We start from the raw sequence: 17627 nt of genomic DNA on the forward strand, positions 1-17627 counted from the left end.
ATGTACAGAATATTAATGAGAAGCTGCACAAGCTGAGATAAGACTATAAGATGCTGCAAGCAATCACTTATAAGAACATTATAAAAAATATTACTCATCAGGGATGTAGCCAGCTGGGGGGTCTGTGTGTGACGAATGAGGAAGAAAAAGGCTAGACATATTTAACCCACATGAATGACTGAACCATGTACAAACAAAAATATTTCTTCCATGGTTTCTGATATTCAGTTTTTTTTATTTAATTATTGTTAAACAAACTTTGTAAGATGATGTCATATTTTTGAAATGTGAAAGGAAAACCTGCCCGTTTCTCTATTTCTGATTCATTCTGTGCCAGGCATAGTGTGTCACAGATTTGCCCTTCATGAAAAATGACAGTCAGATGACTTCCGAAGAAACTTTGTGAATCTCAAACTAGCCTGGTGTGTGTGTGTGTGTGTGTGTGTGTGTGTGTGTGTGTGTGTGTGTGTGTAAAAAATTAGGTTTTTTTCCCCCAATTTTGTTTGTGCTTTGGAATATTGTCTCTAAAATGAAAAATCAGAAAAACCATTCTTCTGGTCTATATTTTTGGATGATATTATAAAAGGAAGGGAATTGTTCATTACATATTGTTTATTCTCCCATTCATTTCCCTTGGGCTCTGTATGTAGGATTTTTTTGAGGCAGGTCTTCTCTTCTACTCAGAGAATGTCAGAGATCATGCCATCCAGGTTTTCTCAATTGAGTAGCCTAGAGACCATTTTTGAGGCAGAAGAAATGATCCACAGTGTCAAGTGATATCAGGGAGCTATTAAAGTAAGTGTAAAATAATATAATAGATAACAGAATATGTAACATAAAATATAATTATGTAGTTTAAAGACGTAAACATAAAGCTAGTTTGTGTATGCTCCATGTACTTAGAACATGTGTGATGAAACCCTTGTCTTAAACCTTGTATACAGAGATTTTGTTTAGCAAGAACATACCCTTTGTCTCAAAACTTCCATCTTTGAATGTTTTTTTTAGTCTCACTATTGATAAGTATAATATTCAATGTAGTTTTCACTAAGCTATTAACACAAGTACAAACATGGCCAGAAAAAAATAATAGAATGGTCATAATTGATCAGAAGAATATACCTTTGGGATTTTTAAAAATAAATTACCAGAGAAATGAAAAGACAAAATTAGAGTATTTTCTAATAGAAAAAACATTCAAATTATTAACAATGGAAAAGTAGTGCTGGAACCAAAATTCAGAGATCATTTCTTGTTCCTTAATTTAGTAAATTTCTTAGAAAGACCCACTGCCCTTATTTGTATGATTTTATATTTATCACACCCAAGATGAAAAGAGAATAATGCTACATGTCATACTCTCTACCATAACACTTCAAGTTTTATATCCCTTAATACCTGGGAAATTTTCTATCCACTGTTAACTGTCGTTTTACATAAAGCTCTCCTGTTTTTGAGACGTCATTTTATTTTATGCTGCTACCATAGTATTCATTCATTTTACCAAGAATAGGAGTTAGTAAGGATGTTTCTGAAGAAAAGAAAAAGGTAGAAAAAAAGACTGGCTAGTTTAATTAACAGTAAGTTCTCAGATTGGTAAATATCTAGAAATGTTTTGATTTTAATATTAATTACTTGATTTCATAGGTTGTTAGTAATGATTTGTGATCAAATTTTATTTCCTGAAGATAAATGGTTAAACCAATAACTACATTGCCCTCTGGGTCTCATTTTTCCATCGTGTGTAAGTTGGGACAGTGTGTGAAATTATCTCTGGACTTTCAGTTCTTTGGTGGTGGTAGCAGTGATGTGTGTGTGTTTATGTGTTCCGTTTGCTTTGAGTCATTCTGATGTCCTAAATTTCAGAGAGAAGTAGAGTATTATATCATGAGGTACATGGATTCCAACTTTACTGTTTCCCAATTTTATACTAAATTCCTATTTCATTTAACTGTGGTGTTTTTTTTTTTTGAGACTCGGTCTCTTCTTTATTATGTAGCACTGAGTGTCCTAGAACTCATTAAATAGACCAGTCTATTTTCAAATATTACATGATACCCATTCATTCTCTCTCATATATATATATATATATATATATATATATATATATATATATATATAATTTGTTTGTTTAAAGACAAGTGCTCTGGCTGTTCTGAAACTTGCTATGTAGACCAGGTTGACTTTGAACTCACAGAGATTGCCTGTCTTTGCTTCTCGAGTGCTGGGAATAAAGGTGTGCACCACTATACCTGGCATTCATTTTTATTTTAATATGTTATTTGCAGGTTTGAAGGAAGACCATGATGCACATGTAGAATGCAGAGGGAAAGTGCAATGATATCTTTTGTTGTCGCAACTGAGTGGGTTTTGCGCTTTTGCTTACATGATGCCAAGAATGGTTGATAAGTATTTGAAAGGTCCATATGAAAACTGGAGGGCATTCCTGATTGGGAAGATGCTGGCTTGATAAACCTAGAATATGTATGAAACACTAAAAAGCAAGGAAACAGTGGGGAGTTTGGAGAAATACAGCAAGACTTTTGGAGAACTGCTGGGGTGTAAAGATCTTAAATGGTGGCAGGAGAGTTTGAACTTGACAGACAGACAGTCAGGAACTCAGCACAGTGTTCTGCTTCCTATGTATAGATGTTCCCAGCTGACCATCAAATAATAATGGTCACACTCAGCACCAATCAGGTAGGTTTGTTTTGTCCATACTTAGGTAACTATGTGATGTTGTCCTCTTAAGAAAAAAAAAACAAGCAAACAAACAAAACTACTTGGCACTATGTTCCCTATTATCGACTGCATTTGAAAAAAAAAACCAAAACACTTGTATTATTGTTCCCTCATCTAAAACATGAGGCCATGGCAATACATTGGTTACTCATGATACTCATTTTCATGTCCTTCTCCCTTCCTCTCCAAACATGCCCCATGGATAGTCTAATCTCATCACTGAAATGTGTCACAGCAGCGATTATCTCCATATGTGGAAGTGAGACAATGTCTATAGCTTGGGGAAGGACACCCCATACATCATTCTCCCTCCAACTTTAAAAAAGATTGTACTTGATTTCTAAAAGACTTTCATAGATCTGACATTCTGATTTATAGGTAGATTTAGCTCATGGAAAAAAATTGTGGATTTTAGAACGAAAATTATAGGAATTTCTCTTTTTCTTTCTTTTTGTTATTGTGGTCATTTTGGCTGCAAGTACCAGCATACTCGACTAGGAGTGACTGAAATATTAGGAGTACCTTATTACTCATATCCTCAGAGGGTGCTTTGAAGATTATTTAATTTAGTGACTTAATAGTGTCATTAGAACCTCTTAAAATGTCTCTATGTTAGAATAGGAATGTTGACACTGTCTCCTTTTTTGGCTGTGGGATGGTCACAGCATCTCCAGTCATCACATGTGTGTGGGGCAAGGGGCTGGGGCTGGGAAGTATGAGGCATGTTAAATGGAAGCCAAGAGAGGGCATCCTCTCCAGCCTCACTTTTGTTGTTATGGTTACAGAGGAATCCATCTCCCCCCCCCCTGACCCCAGCTAACTTCTTGAAGCTTCTCTTTGTCAAAAATATGAGACAGTTATACAGTCCCTTCTTAGCTGCAAGAATAAATTAAAATGCTGCAGGTATCTGGCATATCCAGCTTCTATAGTAGGAGGTGGTTTTGCCTGCATGGGAGACAGGGGAGGAGAATGGACATTGGGAAAGCAACTAATAGTGCCTGCCACACATGTCCCTTTTCTGACACTCATCTTAAGACTACCCGCTTCCTTTATGTAGCTCTGGCTAATTAAAGCTGAGTATTTAGCATAAATCAGGGCCTTTGTGAATTATCTGAATAATTAGTGTCATTGTAAGCATAGGGCGCTTATTTTATTTCATCTAAAAGTTTAATGATAAATGGTCTTCCATTGCCCAAAATGAGCTGCTCTGGGGCAGAAACTGGATTTTTTTTTTTTTTTTGGATTTGGCTTTAGGAGAATTACTTAGAATGTACAGGGTTTGTGATAAAGAGCAGCTTAAATTCTCATATATATTTTTTTTTTGCTTCAGAAATCTCTATCAACTACCAAAAATAAGACCAGATTAAAGAGGTATGTGAATATTTAATGCAAAATTAGGACTGTGTTGCTAAAAATCAGAAAGACTTTAGAGCTATGACCATGAATAAATTGTGAAATATCAGCTACAACACTGACCTAAAGAAGCTTTTCTGTTTCCCCAGCAACCTTGCACAGCATTAGCTTGCTTCCCTCTGAGTAAATTAAATGTGATTTTCAAGTACTACACTTCATTATTTCAGAAATCACAATACCTTGCAGAAATAAGAACATTTCATAAATCATATTGGAGTTTATTTTTAAGCCAGAGTAGAGACTTATTTGGACATTTTCTCTTAAATCCTCTAAATTTCCCAGTACTTATAAATTATCTTTATGATGAGGTGGTAAATGGGACATAGAATGCTTCATTTGCATAAAACAGATTAGTGATTGCCCAACTATATTTTTCAAACAGAGAATAAGTGCCAGGGCCATGAGAAAGATAAAGCCACATCTCAAATGAACTACCTAAGTTTATGATCAAAAGCTATAGACAATAAACCAACTACCCATTTTCTCAAGTACAGCTCTCACTCATGCAGCAGATCATGTGGAGACTATGTTTTCCTAAAGTTGGGGGACATATATGTATTACACAGATATGCACATATCCACATATATTCATTCCATATTGTATTATACCCGAAATGTTTTTGGAGAAATCATTATTTTTACAGTTTAACTTGTCTTCACCAATGTCATTGTGGATGCTGAAAAAATAACTTAAAATGAAAGTGACATAATTTTGTTTTTTAAACTATTAATAACAAGTTAAAAAGTGTCAGGTTTGCCTGTTTGTCACTGTCATTTTACTTTGCCCATTCAATTCATATCAGCGAGAAGCTAAACAAGTAATTGGCTGGCTTCTTTGCTAGATTTTGAGTAACAAAAAAGCAGTGGCTTCATAAAGTTTGGAAAAGTTCCTTCACTTTCTATTTCTGTGCAATAATTTGAGAAATATTACTCTTTGTTCTTCTTTGAAGGTCTGGTAGAATTCTGTCCTGACTCTATTTAGCTCCCCTTTTTACCCTGGTTGGGAGATGTATAATTACTGCTTCTATTTCATTAGGGTTAGTCTATTTAACTTGTTTGTTTCATCTTGATTTAGCTTTCATAGGTTGGATATATCAGAAAATTAATCTATTTATTTTAGGTTTTCCAGTTTGATGGAATACAGATTCTTAAAATATGTCCTTAGGATTCTCTGAGTTTTCTTGACTTCTCCCTCTTCATGTCTAATTTGAGTAATTTGGAACTTCCCTTTGTCTTTTGGTTAATTTCGCTTAAGTTTTCACAATCTCGATGACTTTCTCAAAGAACCAGTTCTGTATTTCATCAATTCTTTGTATTGTTTTCCTTTTGTTTTTATTTCATTGGTTTCATCTGTTTGCTTATTCCTCACCATCTGCTGTTGTTTGAGTAATATTTCTTCTTTTTCAAGAGCTTTCAAATATGTCAAGTTATTAATATAAGTTCTCTATGTGTCTCTGTCTCTGTCTGTCTCTGTCTCTTCTCTCAGATGTAGTCATTAAGTGCTATGCATTTGCATCTTAGAACTGCCTTCATGTATCCCAAGGGTTTGGGTACGTTTACATTTTCAGTAAGTCCTAAAAAGTTTTAAATTTCCTTCTTGATTTCCACCTTGACCAACTTTTCGTCATGTTGTGAGCTGTTGCATTTCTATGGGTTTGTATCCTTTTTGCTGTTTTGGTTGTTGTGGACACCCAGACTTAATCGTTGTGGTCAGATAAGATATGGGATACTATTTTAATTATTTAATTTGTTAAACTGTTCTTTGTGTTCTAATACGTGGTTGGTTTTAGAGAAAGTTCCAGAAACTGGCTCTAAGAAGGAATTATCCTTTAGTGCTTGGGTGGTATGTTATGCAGATGCTTGCCAGGTCTATTCGATTTAAGATGCTATTTTATTCCAGTGTGTGTCTGTTTAGTTTTTGTATGGATGACCTGTGTAGAGTGTGTGTTAAAGTTATCCACTACCACTGTGTTAGGGTTAATATGTCATTTTAGCTATAGTAGTGGTTAAAAGAAAAAAACTTGGGTGCCCTTGTGTTTGGTGCATAGATGCTAGGAATTGCAATATCCTCTTAGTGGTTCTTTCCTATCCTATCTTTTCTGATTAGTTTTGGTTTTGAAGACTATTTTGTCAGGTATTACGATAGCTATACATGCTTGCTTCTTGGAGCCATTTGCTTGAGTTATCTTTACCATCCTTTTACCCTAAGTTGATACCCTAACAATATCTGTTTTTGGTGGTGAAGTGTGTTTTTTGGATGCAGCAGAATGATGGATACTGTTTTCTAGTCCAGTCCATTAGCCTATGTCTTTTTATTGGTTAGATGAGACCATTAATATTGAGAGTTATTAATGAGCAGTGTTATTTTGTTGTAGTATGCTTCTTTCCTCTCCTTTGATTGTTCTCAGATTATTTACTTATTGTTTCCTCATGCATAAGGCTAATCTCTTCAGATTGAAGCTTTTATTCTAGTGTTTTCTGTAGAGATGGATTACTGGATAGGAACTACTTCAATTTATTTTTATCATAAAACATTTCTTTTTCTATCTATTGTGATTGATAGTTTGTTGGGCACAGTAGTATGGTGTCTCAGGGCTTATGGAACAACCATCCAAGCTTTTCTAGCTTTCAGTCTTTATTGAACACTTTGATGCTACAGGTTAGAGAAATGTCTCAGTGGCTAAAAGCATTGGTTTCTCTTGCAGACAACATGGGTTCTGTTCTCGGCATCTACACAGTGGCTCCCAGCGGCTCACAGCTGCCTGTAAATACTGTTCAAGAGGATCTGATGCCATCTTCTGACTTCCATAGGCACAAGGCATACATGTGTCAGACAGACATGAAGGCAGAATCTTCATACATTAAAAATTAAGATATAAAATAAAAAAGGTCAGATGCTATTCTAATGGGCCTGCCTTTAGATGTTACTTGATATTTTTCCCTTGTGGCTTTTAATGTCCTTTCTTTGTTATGTTTTGATTATTATGTGTCATTGGCATTGATAGTTTCTTTCCTGCTGCTCCAGAACTATTTTTAAGAGACAAATAGGTAAGTTCAGTTGTTCTACATTATTTTCCAAAAAAAAAAATATTTTTGTTTGAATAAAACATAATGTCTCACTCTGGTTTTATACAAGTATAACTATTTGGTCAATTTGATATTCTATTTGCCTCTTATTGGTTGGCATCTCTTTCGTTAGATTGAAGAAAATTTCCCATGATTTTGTTAGAAATATTTTCTGTGCATTCAGAGAAAGCAAGTGATTTTTTTTATAAGCACCTAGTTTAAAAACAAATAGATAAAGGAGGGCTGGTATGAGCATGAAAGACTGTCACTGCTTAAGAAGACAGTTATGCCTCTGCCTTCTTCATTCATAGTGTTAGGCATTTGATAGTGCATTCTCTTCCTACCCCATGTGATGAGTTGTGGATACTAGAGGAGATTGGTTGTCTTTATTGCTTTCTACTTCACTCCCTGAGACAGGATCTTTCATTGAACCTGTAGTTCACAGATTTTCTGCTAGACTGCCTGGGCAATACCCACCTCCCCCCCCATCCCCCTGCCGATCTGCTTGTCTCCATACCCCTTATGTACTGCCATCATTGGGGTTATAGAAGCATGCAGTCATGCTCATCTTTGTTAATGTGGATGTTGGAGAGCCAAAACCAACAAGCACTCGTATGTACTGAGCTTTATGTACCTCAGGCTTTCTACTTTGAGATATTTCAGCTAATATTTGGTATTTGGCCAAGGATATCGGACAGATGACTTAGTGCTTAATATCCCAGATACTTATTTTTTTCCGCACTCCTACTTCTTGCTACTGATTTCATGGATAACTTTTGATCATTTTTTAGCTCATTTCTTTTGTTGTACAGCCTGACCAAACCCACATTTCTCAGAGTGTTTGCTGTAAATAAGTTTCCTGCTGACCTATTTTGGGCTTTTGTTGAGTGCTTCATGTTCCTTCTAACCACAGATAAATATTGATTTTTTTTTATTAGTGAAGAGATGATTTCTCCACCAACTGGCTGAGCCCGTGAGTCCTTGACATGGCTCAAACCTAACTAGCCTAAGCGGGTCTCAAATGAATCCTCCATCTTTAAATATCTGATAAAGCAAGTTTGATTATCAATTATCTCAGATACAGATGATTGTCTTGAGTCATGGCTTCCCATAACTAGAGAGATCATTTAAATTTATAGTACTTAGCAGACAAGGAGACCACCATTGCTATTCTGGGTCAGAGAAACTATTTCCTCTCTCTTCTACTTTAACATTTTTATTTTTATTTTACCATATGAGTTCCCAGAACATGGATTTAACTCAAAGTGATAAGGCTGCTCAGTTATGGGACACTTTAGTATATCTGCATATATGTTGGAGGTATGAGGTAGATATTCAAACATAGGATTAGGGCCCATGTTCCAAACCAGTTGAGGTCAACTCACTGTATTATGATCTTATTGTTTAAAGGTGTAGGGTCAATATGTGACCTTTTTCTTTTAAAAAAGAAACAGACTTTTTCTATGTGTGTGCATATATGATATGTATATATTGAGGTAAGAGGATAACTTTGTGGAGTCTGTTACCAGGCTTTCCCAGCAAACTCCTTTACCAGTGAGTCATCTTGCTTACCCCTTTGCCTTAAAAATTTATTAAGGTATAATTAGCCAAAATCTATCTATCTATCTATCTATCTATCTATCTATCTATCTATCTATCTAAGGTACACAATACAACACTTAAATACATGTATATATTAAAATAATTATGACAAGTATTGAAATATCACCTCACACAGTTGCCATTAGCATGACATTTAATTGTCCAGTAATTCAAACTCAAGCCTTCTGTGAAAGCTCTCTCATTTAAAGCATGAGTTGGATAGGAATCTTAGTCACTGTTCTATTTCTGTGAAGAGGATGGGTGTCTTAGTTACTGTTCTATTGCTGTGAAGATGTTATGACCAAGGTAACTCTCATAAAAGGAAGCATTTAATTGGGTCTTGTTTACAGTTTCAGAAGTTTAGTCCATTATCATAATGACAGGGAGCATGGTGGCGTGCTCGCAGGCACTGGAGCAGTAGCTGAGAGTTACATCTGCATCCATAAGTAGAGAGAACCTGGGCCTGCCTTGGGCTTTTCAAACCTCACAGCCCAACCCCAGTGACACACTTTTCTCCAACAAAGCAACCCCTCCTTCAGTAAGGCCATACCTCCTAATCCTTCTAAATATTTCAAAGAGTTTCATTTCATGGTGACCAAGCATGCAAATATGAGCCCATGGGGAGTCATTCTTATTCAAACCACAACTATCATAAAAGAGTTACATACTACTGGCCATAAGTTGAACAGCAAGAAAAATCATGTTGTGCATGGCACATGTAAGTGTTTTGCTGAGAGGGTATTTTGGAGAGCATAGGCTAGTAGAGTAAGCAAGTTATTCTACTCACAGAGCCACATGGGTATGTTTTAAATGTCGAGGAACAGGGATTGTAAGATCCTTATCTAATATATCTATCTTAGAGATGTTGTTATATATTGTTTACAGAGCAGCTGAGAGACTCCTAGTAAAACCTGCTTCTGCCTGTTTGGGAACTATTTAAATCCTACTGGTAATGTCAAAAGTAAATTTTAGATATGAGAAGTTCCTTTGAAGCTGGGATAATTAGAGAAGGTTTTGGAGACAGACTAGCATCTGAACAAATACAAAGTGGGAGAGATTAACTTAGAAGCAACCTATGTGAAAAATCATAGTCAGGATTTTAGTATTTTTGCATCCATGCATTAAATGCTTGTATTAGAACTCTACCAGGGTCTTTTATGTGTGGGAAGCTAGCTAGGTGCTAGAGATAAAGAGAAGAATCAGGCATGGTCGGTCCTGGAGATGTTGAGAGTTTAGCTGAGAAAGATATGTTAATGAATAGCTGTCAGAATCCTGAAACCATTCTTTGGCAATTTTAAAGGCCTGAAGGACAAGGCCCAAGTCAGCATATAAAAATTTTGAGTCAGTCTTGTGCCACAGTCTGAGGTTCAAGTTCAATGGGAACACTGTCCAACATTTTAAATTGCATATACTTTTTTTAAAAATTAGGTATTTTCCTCATTTACATTTCCAATGCTATCCAAAAGTCCCCCATACCCTCCCCCCCCCCACTCCCCTACCCACCCACTCCCACTTTTTGGCCCTGGCGTTCCCCTGTACTGGGAGATATAAAGTTAATTGCATATACTTAATCATCTATGAATTAAGCATGTAACATATGATTGCCTAATAATTCACTGCAGCTTTACACTTTAAAGATGACATTCATAGCTTATAGTGGTAAGCATAGGGTGACATCCGTGGGCTGGAGTTTATCTTTGTAGTAGTAAAGTACCAGCCTCTGGATTCCATGGCCAACATTTGACTTCTTTTAAGTTGTGGTTTCTTCATCTATAAAATAATAATAAATAATAATACTAAGACCTCATGCATAAGGAGAGACAAAAATGACACAGCATGTGTGTAATGCTTAAGACAATACTTGACAGTTGATTTGTAATGAAAACGATTTAGCTGTTCTCAGTGAATAATAGAGACTGTTGATAAAATGTTTTTGAGAATATGACATATTACTATTGTGACTATTTGAATTCTTCCATTAATGTCTAAGGTGAGAATCCTGCCCTTCATGTGCAGTGCTATGGAGGCTCATTACTACTTTTACCCACATTGTGGGGTTGATGGCTATGCTATTTCATTTCATGTTGCAGGGGGCATTGACCCATTCAGATACTTTTTCCCTTAAGAACACACACACACACACACACACACACACACACACACACACACACACACAGATGGTTATAAGTAGTAAATATGCATACTATAACTTTATGCTTTTAGTTGATAACAAAGCTTCTATTTAATTTGTACTCTTAAAATATTCCATTTTTGATTTGTCCAACTTGAAAGCTCAAGAAAAACAAATATTTCAGTCTTCTCACCCACCCCCCCTTTTTTTCCGAGACAGGGTTTCTCTGTGTAGTCCTGGCTGTCCTGGAACTTACTCTGTAGACCAGGCTGGCCTCGAACTCAGAAATTCGCCTGCCTCTGCCTCCCAAGTTCTGGGATTAAAGGCCTGTGCCACCACGCCCAGCTTCAGTCTTTTCTTAAGTCTTCCATCCAAATGATCAAAAATAGGCCTATGGAAGAATTTGAAGCACTAATCTCTCACTTTAGGAAGAAAGAAGTGAGGTAATGTAGACAGGTATGGTGACACATGCTTGCAATCCAAACACTTGGGAGGTAAAAGTCAGACATTCACTACAAGTTTGAAGTCAGATTGAGATATATAGTGAATCCTGGACTAGCCAGGACTAAGTTGAGAGATTCCGTGTTAAATTTCACCAACAACACAAGGTAGTGACTATTGTCTTAGGAATATACACCGCCTCTAGTTTCTAATTCTACAGTGCAAGAGATGCCACCTTCAAGTTTCATAGGTTATTTATACTAATGTTTATCACTTTCCTTTTTGGGAAGATAGTGGTTGGGTTAGTATAAACATTTGGCAAATAAGCTTCTTTTAGTTTTAAATGAGCACTGAAATGGAAAGTGGGCATTGTATTAGTCAGGGTATTACTACTGTAAACAGACACCATGACCAAGACAACTCTAATAAGGACAACATTTAATTGGGGCTGGCTTATAGGTTGAGATTCGGTCCATTATCATCAAGAGGGGAGCATGGCAACATCCAGGCAGGCATGGCGCAGGCAGAGCTGAGAGTTTTACATCTTCATCTTAAGGCTGCTAGTGGAAGACTGGCTCCCAGGCAGCTAGGACAAGGGTATTAAAGGTCACACTCACAAGGCCACACCTACTCCAACAAGGCCATGCCTCCCAACTGTGCCACTCCCTGGGCCAAGCATATACAATCAATCACAGGCATACAGATTCATTTATAAAATAACTCAATGAAGGTTTATTCTAGCACCTTTCCCAGCAATGACTCTAAACTTTTTATTTCCCTCCTATAAAAAGGAATGAGATGTTAGCACACATCTTTATGCACTCTGGAGGCAGAGGCAGGAGGACCTTGGTGAGTTCAAGGCCAGCATGGTCTATACAATGAGTTCTAGCACAGTCAGAGCTATAAAGTGAGACCCTGTCTCAAATAAATCAAAAGTAGCTGGAATATAGTGTGGCTTTATGTGACTTAATTTCAACCCTCTATACGTTTTTATACCTGTTCAACTTGTATGTTCAGGCAAATATACTAGCAAAAATCTAAGAAGTTTTAACCCTTTAATCTTATGGGAATGGATAATAAATCTTTCAGGCTTTGAATAAACAGAATTTCTAGCCAAAAAGTCCATTAATCATATTGGTATTCGGGTTTTTTTTTTCTTGCCAGCCTGCAACTTTGCTTGGATTTGCAACCTTTTTTTATAGTGCTATATAGCTCTGGCTAGCCTGGAACTTTCTATGTCAACCAGGATAGCCTAAAATTCACAGAGACCTACCTGCATCTACCTCTTGAGTGATGGGATTAAAGGTGTGTGCCACCATGTTGGGCTAATGAATAGTCTATAAAGGCAAATATAGTGTGGAGACTTAGAACTTTAATCGTGTCTGCTTTTAAAATGCTCACTCAGATCTCGTCATTGTATTTAAGTGGAGAGTTGAGGTAACTGTAAGAGAGGGGAAATGTCCTATTGTGTGTTTCAATTATTGGGTTTACAGGCTTGCCTAATTCTTTCCTTGCAAGTCAGTTTTCCAAGATTTTCTGGTTGAAGGCCCAATTTTTTGTGTAATAGCTGAAGCAATCCTCTATGCTCTGAATTCAGCATCTTCCTCAGCGTCCTTTCAATTGTTTGCATGTGTGAAGAAATAACACCGAAGCTCATATTAGCTGGCTACATTTTAGGTAAAATTGTGCTTTAATGACATTTCAGCAATGTATACGAGGAATGCCTTAGCATGTACATGAAAAATAGACAATAGAAAAAAGCGTGAAGCACTTGGGAAGCTGAAGCCGAAGGATGAAGGATTGAACTCCCTAAGATGTCTGTTGGGAGTCTTGAACGTCTATTCCCTACCTTAACAGGAGGAAAGATATTTTGAACTAAAAATACCTGACTTTGGCATATATTCATCTAATCCTTGAGCTGCCTGCCCTCGGATGCTGCTTCGTTCCTCCAATTTCCAAGGACGGTTTAAAGATTTGGAAATCCATAAGGATTAACAAATGCATTCCTTCCTGTCCATTTCTTATGTCCGGTTACCTAAACTGTGCAGTGAATGCTACAGGAAGGGATCGCCACAGAGAAACAAATGTTAAAGTTAATATAGTGCTAAGTCTATATGACAGGTAACAGCTAGCTACTTAATAGATCAGCAGCAGGTTTTGGAGGACGGCTCTCAGTGCACATTAGCCCAGCAGTCAATTTCCTGTTGGCATTTTATTATGAGATTTTCTGAGGGGACAACGGCTAAAAAGATTCCAGTACTCCAAACAGGTGTCTTCTGCTATTGTGGCCTGCAATTATTTCTTTTGAAAATGGACTGCACTTCTTCAATGTGAAGATGACAGTACTCCAGAAATGTATTGATTGAGAGTATTAAAAATAAGGTCCTCAATTTTTGCATAGAATAGCAGGTGAGTGGCTGAGTACTCATCATGAATGGGGCCTGTGCTTGTTGAGTAGAATAGCGTTTTGTTACCTGGACCTCTTTAATTATTGTATCTCTGTTGCGGTTATTAAGTACAAAATCATTATCTTATTCTTTTGCTTGTCTTTTTAAATTTGGTCCCTTGCAAGGTGGTCTTTTAGTAGGACACCAAAACTACAGAGTGATGGGGGCAAGATGCCTGACTCCTTTAGGAGAATCTAGACAGGCACAGGGTTCTTCCCCCTGCCCCCCACCACCCCGCTTCTCTTTGAGTTGCACTTTGGTCAAATAGCAGGGGATTTCAAGTTCTGCTGTACCATCCATATTGGGGATTTAGGTGAATCCACTTCAGCACCTTAGCTAGTCATTCCAGAGATCACTAGGTTGTACCTGCATAGGGTCAGATCTTTGAGAAATGAAGGGGTAGTTACAGCTCCTCTTCTACCCACAAGGAGCTCATCAACAGGAAAACTAAACACATCCCTTCCCATCCCTGCATAAGAGGCATGCACTTTGCTGAGAGAAGAGGGTTGGGGGATGCAGAGTTGTTTGGGGACTTAGCTAAGGCTGAGGAAGATGTGGAGAAGCACTTCTGGGTTATGGAAGGACTCTCAGATATTTCATTTTGGAGACATAGGACAGTGGAGAGCTTGGAATTTGTGATCTTTGGGCTAGTACCCAACTCCCTGCTGTGTTAGTCATTGCACCTACCAATTGCACAGGGCTGTAGTAAACATCTCATCCAGCAAGAATATGCAGAGTGCTTCCTAAAACTACAGAGTATTAGGCTAGTATGATATATGTGTTTGAGAGTTTTGGTCAGAAAATGCAGATTTAAATTACCAACCAAATGAAGGAATAAAAGCCCACGCAAGTGTAGTTCAGGGGCTTTTTCTGTCAGGCCTTACATGACTGGCTTTCTTAGATTTTTTTTCCTGTTGCTGCTTTTCTGTGCCATCATCCTGGAGGGTGACATGCTCCCTCAGCTTCAGTTGAAGTTCTCTTTTAAAGAGACCACTGTTGCTCTTCCCTGACTCTGTTAGGTTCTTGTACACAATATCTCTTTCTGAGCCCTAAAGTTTGACTGAGGAGCCTGTCAGTTTACCTGGCTTTCTTTAGTCTGCCCCTGAGGGATGCTTTGGGGATGATGGGCAAGCAAGGGTACAGGCCTGTTCTCTTTCCCTCCCTCCTAGGTCAAGTCGCTCACCATAAGGAAGAATGGAGAGAAGGGATATTTTAAGATTTGTTTTCTAGTGCTGCGAATGATCTCAGGTGGGAAAATGCTTGCCTTACATGCAAGAATTCCTGGCTTCAATCTCTGCACTTCATGAATAGTCCCAGAACCACAGAAGTCCATAAAGTAAGTGTTGTCGTACAGGCCTGTCATTTCAGCATTGAGAAGGTGAAGGCAAGAGGATCGATAGTTTAGGGCCATTCTTCCCTATGAGTTCAAGGCCAGCCTGTGCTGTGTAAGACATTTTCTCTAACAAAAAAAGACAAAAAAGAAAGAAAGAATAGATCGATTCCAAAGTTTTGAATGTGGGTTCTTTACCAGATTTAGTCTGAAAGGCTAATCCTAAAAATTTTGGTTATTGTTTTTAGTGTATCAAGTAAATGACTGTGGAAATAGGGTTAGGGTGGAGGGAGGGACACTGAATACAAATTGATTAAATGATGGACAATGTGGTCATTTTACCTCAAGCTCTGGGGCTTTTGTTAGAGAGCAAGCAGTGATTTGTCCTGGTATTTGAATACCAGCTTTCAGAAGGATCCTAAGTCCTCAAGGAAAGCGAGTCATGGTCTAAACAAAACCTGGGACATGCTACTGAATAGCAATAAAGGCTATAGCTCTTAAGTATAAACACACAGAAACGCATCCAGAGGAATAGCTGCTTTATTCTCGGTCATTTTTACATACTATGAAGATTCTGAGTGGCATTATTTGGCAGGCAGTATTATTTAGAGGCAGGTGTTAGACATGCAATTATCATAAAGACTCTATGTGGAGGATGACCACATGATACAAATTTATCTTTATTCTAATATAGTTCCCAGATTTTTTTTTCCTGACAAATTACACTACACTTTATGGAAATGTAACATTTTGTATGAATGGGAAAGATAGGCCTGGTTGCATGCTAATGAGGGAGACAAAGTAGCCTCTTATTTGCAACTGGCCCAGACCTTTCCATTAGCAAATTAAAATCTGTTCAAATTTATTTACTAATATATTAGGAGAAGCTTCAGGCTAACCCCTTGACCTGTATTATATAGCAAACAACTGTAGCAGTGAAAATAATTAACAGCATGGAATGTACCTCCTGTTTATTTCTTCTTCATGCCCAGGGGTCAGCCGTATAGTGGGTTTGCCATCTGCATTTGGTTCCAAGGGTATATTTACTTAAAAATTATCAATTATAGTTTTAAATAGCTGCCCTTAATTGCAGTCTTCTTAGTCAAGTGTGATACATATCGTATATGTGCTTTGTGTTTGTTTGTGTATTATATCACCTGTTTCTGATCAACTCTGAGCGAAGCGTATTCATTTCAAAATAATGTCTCTGGAAGCCTGTTGTGGTGTTTGTGTTTATTGCACCATCCCCAAAGCCATGGCTTTGTTTCTGCTCATTTAGTAATACTGGCTGATTAGGGTTCATTCTTTCTATCCAGGAGAGCCCATCTTTCAATTATTATGTAGAGCCTTGAGAGGAAGGATGGGGCTGCAAAAGGGTCTGAAATCGGCAACATGAAAGTCAAAGCCCGGCCTTTCTCTCCTCGGGAGAAAAAGTAGAATGGGCTTTGCTGACCTCTGCTGTCTGCTTTTTAGGAAATAGTGGTTTTACTGGATGCACGGTTGTTTAGAAGAATTCTTGAATGTCCTCGTCATATTCTGCCAAAGCTAACTATGTGTTTTTGAGGCAGCGTCACGTGTAACTCCGGAGAGAGAGAACTCCTATCTGAGGATGACTTTCACTGCTGATGCTGACTTCATTTCTCAATTGCTAGGATTATCTTTGGGTGTACAACATCCTACTACGTTTTATATAACGCTGGGGGATAGCATACAGAGCCTCATTCTTGCTGGGCAAGCATTCTATCACCTGAGTAGTGTCCCCAGTTTTGACCATAATTTTTGAGCAACAGAAGTGATGACATTCCAATTATGATAGCAAGTGCACACAGGCAGTACCAAGAGGATATGGTCTGTGCCAGTCTCATCCAAGATCTCAGGAGCCAAATCTTTCACAGGTAAAATTTTAAACCAGTGTCAGGAATTTCACACTATTCTTTTGGTATAATGGAAAAATCTTTTGTTACAAAAATTCCAAAAATCCTGGACATTTATATTAATATTTGTATTGGGATCATTTTATGCTGAGAAAGACATTGCAGTAACAATGAGGCGTCAAGATAAATGTAGAAATGAAATCTTAAATTGTATGAGCAGAATCGGGGAAAGAGCAGTTGGGTGAATGGGAAACTAACCTGAGAGACCTACAGAACCACAGCACCCACCCTTGTGCTCCTCAGAAGCAATTGTAAGTCAAGACAACAAAATGTCATGACCAGTCTTGAGTGAATTCTCTCATCTTGGTGACTCTGCAGTCCTATGTGACAAAGCATTAGGCTAAGAAACTTTGATCTTGATATATATATATATCATCCAGGAGGCAGAGATAGGTGGATCCCTGAGTTCAAGGCCAGCCACATCTACAGCATGTATTTCAGGACATCCAGGACTACACAGAGAAAACCTGTCTCAGAAAATAACAAAGAAAGAAAAGAAATTTTGACCTTAGCTACTTGAA

General features: G+C 37.6%; 1 long non-coding RNA gene across 1 annotated transcript in view; it reads left to right on the top strand.

Annotated features, from left to right (window-relative positions):
• Positions 1–17627, top strand: part of Gm14664 (predicted gene 14664) — a 64377-nt gene that overhangs the window by 15037 nt on the left and 31713 nt on the right. Inside the window, exon 2 of the long non-coding RNA NR_155291.1 lies at positions 15012–15178. This is a non-coding gene — a long non-coding RNA (predicted gene 14664). The remainder of the gene's footprint in view (positions 1–15011; positions 15179–17627) is intronic.

Source organism: Mus musculus, chromosome X (assembly GCF_000001635.26).
Source record: "Mus musculus strain C57BL/6J chromosome X, GRCm38.p6 C57BL/6J".
In the NCBI taxonomy this organism is placed as follows: domain Eukaryota; kingdom Metazoa; phylum Chordata; class Mammalia; order Rodentia; family Muridae; genus Mus; species Mus musculus.